Source organism: Scyliorhinus torazame, chromosome 16, assembly GCF_047496885.1.
Source record: "Scyliorhinus torazame isolate Kashiwa2021f chromosome 16, sScyTor2.1, whole genome shotgun sequence".
Lineage (NCBI taxonomy): Eukaryota > Metazoa > Chordata > Chondrichthyes > Carcharhiniformes > Scyliorhinidae > Scyliorhinus > Scyliorhinus torazame.
The window spans coordinates 40,704,152-40,717,784 of record NC_092722.1 but is presented as its reverse complement, the minus strand read 5'-3'; the positions used below and the strand labels follow the sequence as shown (position 1 = coordinate 40,717,784).

Below are 13,633 nucleotides of genomic sequence, written 5' to 3'. Positions count from 1 at the left end.
TAAAACTGCTCTCTCCCACTGCCTTGCATGAAAACATTCTCCGAGATGGAATGAAATGTCTGTTCCTCACCCACCCTGTTCATCTGCCTCCGATTTGTAATATGAAACATTGGAAAATTCCAACATTGAGGATAACACTGGCAAAGTTACTCACGGATGTCCCCCTTCCATTTTCCATTCATAGATTCACAGAATCCCTACAGTGCGGAAGGGGGCCATTCGACCCATTGAGTCTTCACTGACCCTCCGAAAACACCCTATCCAGGCCACAGCCCCCCCCCCCCCTTCTCCCCCCCCCCCCCCCCCCCCCCCCAATCCCCGCAACCCCACCTGACCTTTGGACACTAAGAGGCTATTTAGCATGGCCAATCCAGCAAACCTGCACATTTTTGGACTGTGGGAGGAAACCAGAGCACCCGGAGGAAACCCACGCAGACGCGGGAAGAACGTGCAAACTCCATAAACACAGTTGCCCACGGTCGGAATTGAACCCGGGTCCCTGGTTCTGTACCACCATGCCGCCCCATTCGACCAATATCAAGCCTAAACTGACTGCAGGCTCACCACACACCACATGATAAAAAAGGGGGGAGGGAGTTGGATATGGCAATGAATTGTACTTTTAGAACTGAGTTTCAATTGCCGCCCTGACGGAAAATCCCCTCGGCCTGCTCTGAGATTGAACAGCCTAATGGACAGAGAACCACTGTACAAAATAGATGTCCTTCAGTTTGTATAATGGCAACTCCATTCAGGGTGAGCACAGAGTGACAGGTGGGGGATGCAAATGTGTGCTACCTGTGCACAAACGGGCAGTCTGCTGAGGTTGAGGCCAAAGTATATTCTTGGGGTAAAATGGAGGGAATTTTACTCTGCATTTAGCTTGTGGATTGCATGGCAGATAAGTGTTTGATGGTGATGGATGGAGATCTTCCTTCCAGAAGACAATCACACAGTGGAACAAGCTGGCAAAGGAAAGAGTCACAGTCCCACCACCTTAAATCTTCAAGGCCCATCTCCAGATTATTTCCATTAGCAGCATTTCCACCTTAGCAGTCCTTGCCTGGGTAACTAGTGCTGACCACATCAAAGCTGGTGGAATACGGATGTTGGTCTGTGATGCCAACACACCCAAAGCAGAAATCCAAAGTTTCCAGCACTTAACAAGGGGAAGAAACAAATTGCAAAACAATATTTTTAAAAATTGTGTACAAAATAAAGGCTCGCTTGGGCGGCACAGTGGGTTGGCACTGCTGCCTCACAGCGCTGAGGACCCGAGTTCAATCCCGGTCCCGGGTCACTGTCCGTGTGGAGTTTGCACATTCTCCCCGTGTCAGCGTGGGTCTCACCCCCACAACCCAAAAATGTGCAGGCTAGGTGGATTGACCACGCTAAATTGCCCCTTAATTGGAAAAAAAAATTAGGTACTCTAAATTTATATTAAAAAAAATAAAGGCTCTAACTTATATAGCGCTGTTCATGACCACCAGCCACCTCATAACACTTTACAGCAAATGAAGTACTTTTGAAGTTCAGTCACTGATGTAATGTAGGAAATACAGAAGCCAATTTGCACACAGCAAGCTCCCACAAATAGCAGTATGATAATGATAAACCTCATTATGTATGCTGGGCTGAGAGGGCATACGCTTCTCAAAGGATTATATGAGTGAGTTTGTTTGTTTGCACAACAGAGAAGTGTTGATTTAGCTTGATTGACATCTGTATGAGGTTATAATACTTTATTCTCTGGTCTCTTTTGTCAATGTTTATTTTCACGAGGTTAAGAAGTGTGAAGTACTTAAAATTGCTGTTGTTGACACTCCAACGGCCTGTTTGATTGACATGTTTATATGGTTTCAAGAACTCCAGATTTTTCTGAGAATTACGAGTGGGTGTTTTTTTTCAAAGCAGTTTCACACATGTGATTGTTACTTTATATTTCATTGGTCCTGTACAGGGTGTAAACTGGTTAAAATGGGCCTGGAAAGGTCAGGGGATTGCATGGAGGATATTAAGGGGCCATGGGGGTGGGTGGGGGCATAGGTCGGCATGGCATAGGGGGCATAGTTGAGTCCTTTTGAAGTTACTCTTCAAAAAGTTCCTGAAACAACACTATGGTTTCTAACTTTTTTGAAATACATGAACTGCAAGTCATGGAGAAGCTGGAGACGCCACGATAATTGTGGGTGGGGAGGGGTGTTCTAGGAGATACCTATCCCCTGCAATGGAGCAGGCCAGGTTGGAAGAGTAGGGTCTGGGCTCCCTAGTTACATCCTTATCCTAGGCCAATGAAAATTGGGGGGGGGGGGGTGCACCAGGAATGGAGGCTGGAATCCCAGAATTGAGTCCCACCCGCCACTTTTAAATGACTCTGGAGTCCTTTCAACTTTATGAAAATTCAACCCAATGTGACTGACTTCATGTCCACTGAAGGAGAATTGTAAGCTTCTCACTTATAAAACAAGGCGATGGCGCAGTGGTACTGTCATTGGAATAGTAAACCAGAGACCTCGGGTAATGCTCTGGGGACCCAGGTTTGATTCCCGCCACTGCAGATGGTGAAATCTGAATTCAGTAAATGTTTGGAATTAAAAGTCTAATGATGACCATGAAGCCATTGCCGATTGTTGTAAAAACCCATCATGTTCACTAATGTCCTTTAGGGAAGGAAATCTGCCATCCTTACCTGGTCTGGCCAACAAGTGACTCCAGACCCACAGGGATGTGTTTGACTCTTAACTGCCCCCTCAACGGCAATTAGGGAGTGCTAATAAATGCTGGCACAGCCTGCGATGCCCACATCCCATGAAGAATTAAAAAAAGGCAAGAATGCCCACACATAGGGCAGGATTTTCCACACCCCGTGTTTCCGGGCAGCGGAGGGTCCGCCATTAGCCAGCGGCAGGAACCTCCGGTCCAATGGTTTTCCACTGTTTGCAACTATCGCCACGAAAGAACCTGCAGCAGGGGGGTCACCATCGGCGGGACTGGAAGATCACAGCAGCGAGATTGGCCGGAGAATTTCGGACATAATAAATGCAGCTTTGGCAGCGCCACACACACCCCGAGAACAGGATTTAAAAACAATCTACATCTTAAAAAGTAAAACCAAAGCTAAAGCAGTATCAGAATTATTGTTTTAGGTGCTCTGGAGTAAGTGTCATCCTCCCTTTGTTACCTCTAGACTCGACTATTCCAATGCTCTCCAGGACAGTCTCCCACTTAGCACCTTCCATAAAATTCAGGTCATCCCAAACTCTTTTTTTCCTCTATCCTAACTCACACCAACTCCAGTTCACCCATCACGCCTGTGCTCATCCCAGTTCACCCATCACGCCTGTGCTCATCCCAGTTCACCCATCACGCCTGTGCTCATCCCAGTTCACCCATCACGCCTGTGCTCATCCCAGTTCACCCATCACGCCTGTGCTCATCCCAGTTCACCCATCACGCCTGTGCTCATCCCAGTTCACCCATCACCCCTGTGCTCATCCCAGTTCACCCATCACGCCTGTGCTCATCCCAGTTCACCCATCACGCCTGTGCTCATCCCAGTTCACCCATCACGCCTGTGCTCATCCCAGTTCACCCATCACCCCTGTGCTCATCCCAGTTCACCCATCACCCCTGTGCTCATCCCAGTTCACCCATCACCCCTGTGCTCATCCCAGTTCACCCATCACGCCTGTGCTCATCCCAGTTCACCCATCACGCCTGTGCTCATCCCAGTTCACCCATCACCCCTGTGCTCATCCCAGTTCACCCATCACGCCTGTGCTCATCCCAGTTCACCCATCACGCCTGTGCTCATCCCAGTTCACCCATCACGCCTGTGCTCATCCCAGTTCACCCATCACGCCTGTGCTCATCCCAGTTCACCCATCACGCCTGTGCTCATCCCAGTTCACCCATCACGCCTGTGCTCATCCCAGTTCACCCATCACGCCTGTGCTCATCCCAGTTCACCCATCACGCCTGTGCTCATCCCAGTTCACCCATCACCCCTGTGCTCATCCCAGTTCACCCATCACCCCTGTGCTCATCCCAGTTTGGCAATATCACAATTTAAAATTCACATTTCTGTGTTCAAATCCCTCCATATGGCCTCACCCTCTCCCAATCTCTGTTACCTCCCTCCACCCCAGGCCCTCCACAACCCTCCTGCCTTCCTCCAGTTCCGGCCTCTTGTGCATTCCCAGTTTTCACCACACCCACATTGGTGGTCTTGCTATCAAGTTTCCTAGGCCCTAAGCTCTGGAATTCTTTCCCTACACCTCTCTGCCTCTGCTCCTTTAAGGTGCTGCTCAAAACCCATCTCTTTGACCACCTGTCCTGATTGTCTCTTTTAGTGCTGACGAGTCAAATTTTGTTTGAAATGCTCCAGTGAAGCCCCTTGGACATGCCTCTCCATTAAAGGCACTATATAAATGCAGGTTTATTGTTGTAATTGGCTGTTGAATTGTGGGGTTTGTGTACCTCATAGTCAGGATATCTCTGCCAGGCCAAAAAATATTCACTTATTCTCCCTCACCCAGTGCTGAGCACCCTCAGTTTAAGTAAGGAGCAGGCTCGATGTAAACTAAAAAGCTCCCTGCCCTGCTTCCTTTGTCCTTCTTTCAGTCGTGTAGCTGACAGTGTAGTATTAATCGGTGCAGAATTGTGGACAGTTTAATGCCAGGAGCCTATTGAGAACTAGATTGGGGGCTGGGATAGCTGTGGCCTGATTCTGTCTTACGGTAGAGTGCCTGGATATTAATGGCACATTAGCTACACTTTAGGCCTCCCGCTGCATTGGAAAACCTGCGGACTTACAGACACCGATGAAGCTCAGGGTAACTGCTTAATAGGTTCAACTCTCAGGGCCTCAACTGTCTGAGAGGATTTTTCATTTAACTTTTCCCCCATAGCTGTGCGATAGGCCCAGTGACGGTTTATTTTGTAGTCAGTCAGTGTGGAAGAGAGCGCAGCCCAGTTCGTTCGTCCAGAGTGATGCGGCCATAATCTCCCCCACCCCAGTCACAGCACCGTAAATAATTCCACCGTTTTCAGCTCCACCACCCTGAGATTCTGCTACGCCTTTACTGGTTAAACACTTGCATTACTATAGCGCCCTTCACATCCTCAGAGCATTCAGATGCACATTCCCTGCTGATGATTGACCATTGAGCTGTAGTCATTGTTTTGAAGCAAGCAGGGAGCCGTTAATGCGGCCACAGCACAGTCCCACACACACGGCGATGGAGTAATGGACCCGGGTGTTGACCCCTAGCAGAGTGTGATTTGCAGGATTCACGGGGCATGCTACAATTCACATTTCAGCCAGCTGGTTCTCTGGCAACACAGCATCAAGGTAACCTCGACCTGAGTCCAATAACAGCCAATTGTCTAGAGAGTTTGCCTTGGGATATAGTCCGAACACAATGGGCCAAATGGCCTTGCACTGTTACTGCATCATTCTGTGATCTGAAAGCCCGAACGAATCAGTGACAGACTGTTGCTATTAATGAGAATGTTTGGAACTGTTGTCATTTATGTGTGTGGAGGATTCATAGTGACCGGGAATCTTCATCATATCAAATTCCGTTGGTATTTCCCGTCTGTCCTCGAATTTAAAAAAAAACATTTAGTGTACCCAATTCATTTTTTCCAATTAAGGGGCAATTTAGTGTGGCCAATCCACTTATCCTGCACATCTTTGGGTTGTGGGGGCGAAACCCACGCAAACACAGGGAGAATGTGCAAACTCCACACGAACGGTGATCCGGAGCCGGGATCGAACCTGGGACCTCGGCGCCGTGAGGCAGCAGGGCTAACTCACTGCGCCACCGTGCTGCCCTCGTCCTCAAATTTTAATCAGTGGCAAAGGGCTAACATTCAGCTCGATTAATGTCTGTAAAACTCAGTCTCAGGTGGAGTGAATAATGGGTGGTTTCAGCTTTAAGTGGTTTAAGATCAAATTCTACCTGAAAGATCCCTCAAAGATGTTAATGGAGATAGTAATCATCACTCCTCTGTTGGTTCAAATCACTTTGGACTGGTTTCCTTCCCGTTCTGACTCCCTCCACAGGCACCTTCAGGTACCCGGTCCAGGTTTGGGCCTAGACAGGGATTCCCCAATTTTAACCTGGGGTTGCTTCAGGCCGAGTGGGTGTTGGTGCTGTGGAGGCCTCAGCAAGATGCCTTGGTTCAATTCATCTGGGCTGTTTCCTTTTTTGCCAGGAATGATGGACGATTCAACAGGAAGGAGGGGGAAATTCAGCAGGGGGCAGGGACCCAGAGGAATGGTGGCAAGCACAAGGTTGATTTCTGGGAGAGATGGGGGTTCTCCACTGGGAGTTTGCGGGTTGGGGGGGGGGACAATAAGAGGGGTTCACCAAAGAGCTGTCAATGCCAGGGGGAGGGGGGAATGGGGAGAGGGAATGTCAGGGGTGGGGAGGCCTGAGCGTTTCTTGTAAAGCCCGGTGGTGCACCCCAGCCTCTAGCCCACAAAGAATCCTCACAAACATTTGACAAAAATTATTTGACTCAGCCTCTTCGGCAACCTGTGCTGCCTCCCCCAGATCACTGTGGCCTTTGCGACCTGAGGATAACCCGATGTTGCTAAAACCTCGCTGCCGTCTTCGAGCTACTGGTTTAAATTTGAAGTCAACCCTTCTGAATAAATTTTCAAAATCCTCTTGTTCACCATGGTAACTTGCCCGCCCTTCCCATTCACGCAGGAGAGGCTGAGGTAAAATCAGGAGTGTTGTTTGACTATTCATCCATAGGTGGCATCAGAGCCCAGCCCAAATCTCTTCATATCCGTACGTGCGGGTGTCACAGTATCGCAATCAGGAGTTGGAATCCTGCCTGAATTGTCCCCGTGATGAGGCCACAGGCACTGGCACTGAGGTCAGTTGTGGTGTCCCAACTGTTACCCAGGTTGACATCAGTTCACCGGCCACGGATAACCAGCTGCTCAAGTAGACTTTAAGGGCCTAATTCCTTTAGAGTAGCAAAAGCAGAGGCCTGTAAAATAATGAAAGGGCTGGATAACATCACTGTTGATAGATGATTCCAGTTTAATAGGCTGGGGAAGCCCACGGACATGAGTTTACATTGTGTAAATTAGGAAAGGGCTGGATGTTGGTGGGTCATCATTTCCCAGAGAGTACTGGGCCTCTGGAATCCATGGCCTGCTGACGTGGTGACTGCTGACTCTCTGTCAGGAGCCTTCAGGAGGGAACTGGACTGGCTTCATATAGAAGATAGTTGTTCTTGTGATCATCTGAACCAGTTGCAATCACCTCAGGGGGTCAGAGGGACATTTTCCGGTGTATTATCTTTCCCTTGTTGTCCCTGGGCTTTTTCTTTACCTCTCCCAGGAGATTATGGCTGGAATTCTCCAGCCCTTCCCTGGCGATGGGATTCTCTGGTCCCACTGGCAACACACCCATCCACGGGTTTCCCAGCGGCATGGGGTGGCTTCAATGGGAATTCCCATTGACAAGCAGTGGGAGCAGAGAATCCGGCCACCAGCGAACAACACGCCGCCTCCTGCTGCCGAGAAAAACGCGGCACAGGGACAGGAGAATCCCACCCCACTTGTCTATTGGAGCTGGGTTGTATGGAGCAGTGGTTGGGAGACCGCTTTGGGAGTAGCTTGCCACAATAGCCAAGCTTTCATGAGGTATGGCAGCTTCCCCCAAACTGGGTTCCTGGGAACCCTGAGGTTCTATAGGACTCGGCCAGGAGATCTGCGGTAGGCCCGGCCATCCTTCCATCTTGTCCAATCAAAGGTGGATTACACACTGCGTTGGCTGCTGATAGGCGCACTAGTCAGCCTATCAGCAGCCAAGGCACTGAGAGACCGGCCTCTGATTGGGTGAGCTGAAAATAGTGGTAAAGTCAGTGTTGAAAGTCACAATGTGGAGATGCCGGCGTTGGACTGGGGTGAGCACAGTACAAAGTCTTACAACACCAGGTTAAAGTCCAACAGGTTTGTTTCGATGTCACTAGCTTTCGGAGCGCTGCTCCTTCCTCAGGTGAATGAAGAGGTATGTTCCAGAAACACATATATAGACAAATTCAAAGATGCCAAACAATGCTTGGAATTGGCACAGGTGAGTGGAGTGCGAGGCAGAGTGAGGTAGGCCTCAGCCACTAGGCTGGAGGAAACGTCATCTCAGAGGCCGGGAGGCCTAGGCGGGAGGGGAGGCCAAGGCAGTTGAAGACTTTGAGTGCGTGTGAGAGAGGGGAGTGCGTGTGAGAGAGGGGAGTTCGTGTGAGAGAGGGGAGTGCGTGTGAGAGAGGGGAGTGCGTGTGAGAGAGGGGAGTGCGTGTGAGAGGGGAGTGCGTGTGAGAGAGAGGGGAGTGTGTGTGAGAGGGGAGTGCGTGTGAGAGAGAGGGGAGTGTGTGTGAGGGAGCGGAGTGAGAGTGTGTGTGTGAGAGAGAAATGGGTGTGTGTGAGAGAGAGGGGAGTGTGTGAGAGAGCGGAGTGAGTGTGTGTGTGAGAGAGAAGTGGGTGTGTGAGAGAAAGGAATGAGAGTGGAAGAGAAAATGCTGGAAAATCTCAGCAGGTCTGGCAGCATCTATAGGGAGAGAAAAGAGCTAACGTTTCGAGTCCAATAACTCTTTGTCAAAGTGTGTGTGCGAGAGAAGTGAGAGTGTGCAGGAGAGGTGAGTCAAAGGGTCATCTGAACTCGAAACGTTAGCTCTTTTCTCTCCCTACAGATGCTGCCAGATCTGCTGAGGATTTTCCAGCATTTTCTCTTTTGGTTTCAGATTCCAGCATCCGCAGTAATTTGCTTTTAACCAGAGGTGAGTGTTGTCTCACGGTGTTGAGGACCCGGGTTCGATCCTGGTTCCGGGTCACTGTCCGTGTGGAGTTTGCACATTCTCCCCGTATCTGCGTGGGTTTCACCCCCACAACCCAAAGATGTGCAGGGTAGGTGAATTGGCCACCCTAAATTGCCCCCTAATTTAAAAAAAGGTGAATGTGTGTGTTAGAGGGGTGAGTGTGAGAGGGAGAGGTAAGTGTGAGAGAGAGAGGTGAGTGTGTATGAGAGAGAGAGAAAGGTGAGTGTGAGATGACGAGTATGTCTGTGAGAGAGAAGTGAGAGTGGGCATGATCTACCAGCCACATTGCACCTGTAAATCAGGGCACCTTAACGCAACGTGGCTGGTAGATGCCAGGAGACCTCGCTCCCAGGATCTACCTGGTTCGCTACGCCACATGAGATCTAATGCAATCTCACGAGACGTTGCAATGTGAACCCCACTTCGGCAAATCTGCATATTACAGCAAGACAGCTAATCTCACTTTAATGTGCAGTTCCCTGAGGTAACCAAGCTTTGGGATCTATCCCCTTCACCTTGGAGACTCGGGCGAGTGTCATTCAGTGCTGGTCCACGCAAACGGGGACGAGGCGGAAAGGCACTCAAAAGGGGTTTCCCAGAGGTTTGGAGGCTTGCCCTCTGGGCAGGGAGACACCCTGCCAGTGCCACCCAGGTGTCAGTCTGGTGTTGTCAGCTGGCAGACGCACTGCCAGGATGTTGGGCTGCCACTGCCAGGGTGCCAAGCTGGCATTTTTGCCATGCAGTGATTGGACTGTAGGGTGCTCTGTGCGGATGTGGGGGAAGGGCAGGGACCTATCTATCGTGAGCTGGGGATTGGGGGTTGTGTCGGGGGCTTGTGAGATTGGGACGCCATGATCTATCGCTGCACTGAAGAGTTCCGGCGAGTGGAGAAAACGGGGCCCAGTGCAGCCTTGGCCGCACGTCCCGGCTGAGGCCTCCGGATGGGCGTTAGATAGCAAGGTGTTTATAGGCACTCAGTGCACCAGGAAACACCCAGCTAATCTCTCACGCTACGGGACTCTGTTCCCATTTGGGTAGATCACACCCAACGTGTAGGAGAGGTGAGTGTGAGAGAGAGAGAGGTGAGTGTGAGAGAGAGAGGTGAGTGTGAGAGAGAGAGGTGAGTGTGAGAGAGGTGAGTGTGAGAGAGAGAGAGGTGAGTGTGAGAGAGAGAGAGGTGAGTGTGAGAGAGAGAGAGGTGAGTGTGAGAGAGAGGGGAGTGAGAGAGAGGGGAGTGAGAGAGAGAGGGGAGTGAGAGAGAGAGGGGAGTGAGAGGGGAGTGTGAGAGAGAGGGGAGTGTGAGAGAGAGGGGAGTGAGAGAGAGGGGGGTGAGAGAGAGGGGAGTGAGAGAGAGAGGGGAGTGAGAGAGAGAGGGGAGTGTGAGAGAGAGGGGAGTGTGAGAGAGGGGAGTGTGAGAGAGAGGGGAGTGTGAGAGAGAGAGGGGAGTGAGAGAGAGAGGGGAGTGTGAGAGAGAGGGGAGTGTGAGAGAGAGGGGAGTGTGAGAGAGAGGGGAGTGTGAGAGAGAGGGGAGTGTGAGAGAGAGGGGAGTGTGAGAGAGAGGGGAGTGTGAGAGAGAGGGGAGTGTGAGAGAGAGGGGAGTGTGAGAGAGAGGTGAGTGTGAGAGAGAGGTGAGTGTGTGAGAGAGGTGAGTGTGTGAGAGAGGTGAGTGTGTGAGAGAGGTGAGTGTGTGAGAGAGAGGTGAGTGTGTGAGAGAGAGGTGCGTGTGAGAGAGAGGTGAGTATGAGACAGAAGTGAGGGTGGCATGAGAGAGAGGTGAGGGTGTGTGAGTGAAGTGTGTGAGTGGAGTGAAGTGTTGTCTCTATGTGTGTGTGTATCTGTGTGTGTGTGTGTGTGTCTCTGTGTGTGTGTGCGGGTGTCTCTGCATGCGGGTGTGTCTATGTGTATGGGTGTGTCCCTCTGTATGGGTGTGTCTCTATGTATATGGGTGTGTGTGTGTCACTATGTGTGTGTGTCTGTGTGTGTGACTGTCTGTGTGTGTGTCCATCCATCTGTGTCTGTGTATGTGTGTCTGTGTGTGCATGTCTTTCTGTGGTGTGTGTCTCTATGTGTGTGTGTGCGCCTGTGCCTCTGTGTGTGTGTGTGTGTCTCTATGTGTGTGCGTGTATGTCTCTAAATGTGTGTGGGTCTGTGTGTGTGTTCCACTATGTGTCTTGAGTGTCTCTGTCTCTATGTGTATGTGTCGTGTTAATATGAGAACTCAGGTCTCCATTACTGCTCCTAATAAACTAATTAGAAGTAGCATTGCTGCTCCCATTAAAAATGACAAAGCAAGTGGGCAGCACGGTGGCGCAGTGGTTAGCACTGCTGCCTCATGGCACCAAAGTCCCAGGTTCGATCCCGGCTCTGGTTCACTGTCCCTGTGAAGTTTGCACATTCTCCCCGTGTTTGCGTGGGTTTCGCCCCCACTACCCAAAGGTGTGCAGGGTAGGTGGATTGACCACAGTAAATTGCCCCTTAATTGGAAAAAATGAATTGGGTATTCTAAATTTTTTTTTTTTTTAAATGACAAAGCAAATGTAAAACTTAAGTATTTGTTGAATGAGAGAACTTGTTAAATATGTTGAATGTATACATGTAAGAAATAGAAAAGAGTTTCATAATTAGTTTTTATAATTGCACCAATTTTGCAAAATCAGCCAATTTTGTGTTGTTTGATCAACTTAGGAAGAATGTTTCTCGGGGTTCCGTCACTGCTCTTGGAAGCTCAAAAGCATTCTGTGACTGGAAAGGTGTTGGAAATTCTGGTATGGGCATGATTGTCCAGAAGGCCTTTTCCTACCCCATCATTGTGTATGCTCACATGAGTGTTACAACAATAGCTGCCTGTGACGGTCCAACCTGTGAACTCTCTCTATTCATTTAGTTGATATGAATGAATTTGTGCTGGGAATCCAGTATTGCAGGAGTGTGGCCTGTTAGGTTACAATAACATTTCTTCAGTCTCTTGAACTTGCTCTTTATGGAAATGAGTGGATTAGTGGGAACATTGCGAACCTCCCAAATGCTTTGAACCACATCAGCTTCAACCATATCAGTGGCGGCCCTGTCAATCTCCTATTGTGGCCTCTTTCTATGCTGTTTCATTCTTTGATTCTGCATCTGCCAAGGAATTGATTCAACTCCTGTTTGGCAGACATTTCTCATCAAGTCAGTCACACATCTTTATCACCCCGTCTCTCTTCACAGAAAGCTTAATACAGTGGAGAGGTTTTATTCATTTCTCGTCTGAAAAGTTAATGGAAATATTTCAAAGCCTCAATTTTGTTGAAGTTGATTAGCTCCCCCTCCCTCCCCCCAGTAACCAATGGGAAACGTGTGGTTTGTAGCATCTTAAAGCCAGGGTTTTCTCCACTTGAAGTGTCAGACAGTGCCTGAGGTTGAGAGTGAATCTGTAGCAGCTCCCCCTCTCCCCGCGTCTCCCTCATGTTACACAGTTTTGTACCCCAATAGCATGTGTCCATCATAGGAATTAGGAGCAGAAGTAGGAAATTCAGCCCTTCGAGCTTGCTCCGCCATTCAATCAGATCATGGCCGATCTCTTCCTGGTCTCAAATCCACCTCCCTACCTGTTCCCCATATCCATTTAACCCATTTTTAAAATCTGAGATATATCTATCTCCTTCTTGAAACCATCAGCAAATTCCAGCCAAGAAAATAAATGAATAATCTCAGTGCTCTGAAACATCTCCGATCGTTTATGGGTACAATGAACTACTTGGTAGCTGGGATGACTGGCAAATGCGGCAGCCATTTTGTACACAGCCAGATCCCACAAACAACATTGGCGATGAATGGCCAGTTGATGTTTGTTCAGTGGGGAAATACAGAGACAGATGCCAAAGGACCGGCCCTGCCTTCCTTTAAATAGTGTTGTGTGATTTCAAATCCATATTAATGGGTGGAGGGGGAAGTATTTTAGCATCCCTTCGGAAACATGGGTGTTCATGATTCTGAATCCACACCTTGATCTGCCTGACCCAAGTAATGATGCTGCTTTCGATGAAGATCTATATGTGGAACAGATAATTGCCCTTATTCAGCCCCAGGCACTCTCAGTGGAGTTCAGTAATATATTATAACAGAGGACAGTAAATATTCAAGGCATATAACCAGAATGAGGGAAACTGAACTTTGTTATAGATGAGTGTGAGGTGGTATATTTTGGTAGGAAGAATAAAGAGGTCAAATACACCTTGGAATATAAGTGTCTAAATGGGGGAACGGAACAAAGGCACAGATACACAGGTCACTTAAAGCAGTGATCATGGCGTATTGAAAATTGCATTGTGCATTTTGTCCACGTAAGGTTTACCGTACCCACATGTACCAGCAGAGGGAGTCTGCCAGAAGGCAATAATAAAGTTTAGCATCTTGTGCAGTTCCAATTCTAAACGTCTCTGGTTACAGCTGTTTCTGTCCCAAGAACTTCACAGAGATGAAGGTTAGTGAGGTGATAAAAAGAGGAAAACACCAGTCCACTCCGACAGAGAGAGAATTATAAAGTGGTGAAGGTAAGACCACACATGAGCAGTTCTGATCTCTCGATGATAAAGGATATAGAGACATTGAAGAAAGTGCAAAAAAGATTTACCAGAATAAATCTGGATGGTAGAGTGGCACAGTGGTTAACACTGCTGCCTCAAAGCTCCAGGGACCCGGGTTCAATTTCGGCCTTGGGTAACCGTGTAGAGTTTGCACTTTCTCCCCGTGTCTGTGTGGGTTTCCTCAGGGTGCTCTAGTTTCCTCCCACAGTTCCAACGATGTGCAGGTT

The 13,633-nt window shown here is 49.0% G+C and overlaps 1 protein-coding gene across 6 annotated transcripts in view; it reads left to right on the top strand.

The window, feature by feature from the left end:
• The window catches only part of kazna (kazrin, periplakin interacting protein a), a 798,970-nt gene that overhangs the window by 750,459 nt on the left and 34,878 nt on the right, over positions 1-13,633 (top strand). The gene's annotated exons all lie outside the window — the stretch shown is intronic.